Raw genomic sequence first — 3302 nt, forward strand, 5'->3', positions numbered from 1 at the left:
TAACCATAGTTTTTCCAATTAAACTAAGGAATATGTGGGTATGTCAAGTGTGTGCTTGAAGTTGCCATATTTTACTAATATAAATTGTAGTGCCCACTCTATTTCCTGACCCTAATACGACATTATCTTAGACACTTTTTCTTCGCGGACCTCAAATGGAGGATCTGGACCCATGACACTATTATTAGCGATTGAGATATTCATGGTTGTGATGTTTATGAATGATTTCCATTAATATTATGGTAGCATGAATGGTTATGTATCTTATCTATCAGTATTCTGATTATTGCAATATTAAATACTTAAGTTGGTCTCTATTTTAAATTATGATGAGGGTAATAAAGAATATGTATGCGCTCTACTAAAAACATAATGAGGATAAATTTTATGGATAGGTATATTCTACGATGTTACGATGTTGATAGCTTAGTGAATATGTATGTTTCCATTGATGATTATTGATGATAGCCATGAGGGATGTGTCCCCTATGTTACCTACTTCCTTTAGTTCAAACTTACAATGGACAATGATGTGAATGACCAGGAATGGTTAATGCTGCTAGTATGATAATTGACTAACATTGAGAAACCTTGTTACTGATGATGATTGAGTATGGCAGGAAACCATCAGAGGCACTCGCATATGACAGGTCGATGACAACTGGTTTGATGAAAATTTATATTACTTTATCTTTGAAAGTCTAAGTCAATCTTGGAATCTGCCATATATGTTTAACTATATTCTGATGATATATTAATGGTTGCAGTCTCAAATTAGTTGCTTGACCAAATGACTCACATATGGGTGATGGGGTTGTACAAGTGGATGGAACTACATGGGAGGGGTGGGACAAAGTCCCTGATCCCACCCACTAGCACTCCCGCCATGACTTGGGCTGGAAGGGTTGAAGCACCTTCGCCTTGAAGATCATGATGCCATGAGGGAAGGTTCCAAAGTTGGGTCTCTCATGAGGACTTTACCGAGGGGCGCGCATCAAGGCAGATTCCTTGATCCCCGACACCATTAGTCTCACTATAGCAGGCAACATAAGAGATGATAGTGGTCTATGACGTTGCACTATATTTTCCCCTCGTAATCACTGGATGCTCGAAGGGCAAGAGGTGTGGAACCCTTGGAACTTCAGGGGAATTTCTTGAAGGGAACTACCAACTTGGCACCCTTGGCATCACAAATAAACTATTAGGTGTGGCACCCTTGGAACTTCTAGGGAAGTTCTTGAAGGGCACAACCAAACTGGCACCTTTGACATCACAAATAAACTATTAGGTGTGGCACCCTTGGAACTTCTAGGGAAGTTCTTGAAGGGCACAACCAAACTGGCACCCTTGACATCACAAATAAGCTATTAGGTGTGGCACCCTTGGAACTTCTAGGGAAGTTCTTGAAGGGCACAACCAAAGCTTGGCATCCTTGGAATCATTAAAAATAAATAATAATAAATAAATAAAAGCAAGGAATTAAAACTAGGTAAATTTACATCAAGGGTAAATGATGATTAGAAAACAATGTAATTAAATCAAAAATAAAACTTCGAATAAGGAGGACCATAGGAAGAATTAAAATAGAGTACCTTAAAAACTCTACCTTTCCCATTTTGGAAAATACTAGGAAGATTATGTGGTTTAATTAGGAAAAGGGGGAAAGACAAACATAATGGAAAGGATAAAGATTAATCCTAAACTAATTTAAACCTAATTAAGAAAAGGGGAAGGTGAATTAAAATGAGAATAATAAATTAAATTTAGAGAAATGTAGAGAAGTTCCACGTGTCAACAACCAACATAAGAATATCCATCTAGGAGATAACCTGAGTTAAATTAGGGAGTAGATTGGGGATAAAATCTTGACTCATTAATTGACTTCAAGTAATGAACACAAATTAAGGAATAAAAGGGGGGAATAAAGAGACAACTAAGAGAAGAAATAGGAATCTTGTTGAGGTGAGGAAAATATTAGTTTTAAATAGAAATTTAAGTAAATAATTTTGGGAGACCCTTGACGTGAGAATGACACATGGGTGGGTGAATAATCAAGCTATTGAATTATAAAAAAAATAATTAATTATGCATGACATGACAAGTGTCACTATGAGACTCCTATAAAAGAAGGGGCAAGCCATGGAAAAGGGAATTTTGGGAACCCTATTGTTGGATGGATGAGATGTTGTGAGAGCAGTGATTACGAAGCTATATTGAGTTTGGTGAGGTAGAGGAATTAAAGAGGGGACTCTTGAGCCAAGATGTGCTCTCCTCTACTAGCTAGTGCTTGTCTCCATTGTACAACCCCATTGCAGCTCGGGGGTCCGCGGGGAAGAAGAGTACCCAAGGAGTAGGCTGGGAGGTTAACCGGTGGGTCTTCACATTCGGTTCAAGTGCGTCATCATTCACTCGCGGAGGGGACCAGCTACAAGGGAATACCAGCAACAACAGAGCAAGTGGAGTCTTGCCTTCTGGTGAACGGTACATATGTATTTCATTACTATTGATCTTAGTTAAAAGTATGAAAATGTTATGATATGTTTCCTGAAATGAGTGGCAGGAAGGTGTGTACTAAATAAATTTGAATTTCCATGCGTTTCTTTTCTAGTTGTATTTGCTGTTTAAAAAAAAAGAAGAAATGTATATAATCTGGAGAGCTATGGTCCTCAAATAAATATTCTCCTTATCTAGCTATAATAAATCTTGGCTCCTTGGTTTTGATAAGAAATTTGCCGACAAACTTGATATGATACCATGCGAAGTAAGAGGCAAAGGATAAATTGCAATAAAAATGTAGAGTTACGCATATAAAAAAACAAAGAATTCTTCACAACAAATAAAAATTAAATCACAGAATGATGTGCCTAGAAAAATTATATTTTGATTATAATTTCATGAAACAAAAATACATTCATGGGATAAGAGATTGAGGCTTCTATTACGATTAGCCATTGCAAAAAAAAGATTCACAAATTTCTTTCACATCTCTATTTTACATAGTAAGAAAAGATCTTTTTATATGCATAATGATTTCTCCATACACGATAAAAGAGTTATGAACTTATAGTTTGACCTTTATATATCATGGAATAGAACTACAATAAAACTATATATTAATATATATGATTTACACACATTACATATTTCATTGTGTAGTATCTTTCTTCATTGCATATGCACATTGCATAGACAACCTTGGATTTATAAGCATACCAACTTCACATAAATATTTTGTCAGTTTTCTGTTAGGTCCCTATAATACTAGTATATTTCCCCTTATTCTTATTATTAGTGTACCCCCC

This window comes from Pinus tabuliformis, chromosome 8, assembly GCF_031772625.1.
Source record: "Pinus tabuliformis cultivar Carrire ecotype Pingquan chromosome 8, CPIR1, whole genome shotgun sequence".
Taxonomy (NCBI): domain Eukaryota; kingdom Viridiplantae; phylum Streptophyta; class Pinopsida; order Pinales; family Pinaceae; genus Pinus; species Pinus tabuliformis.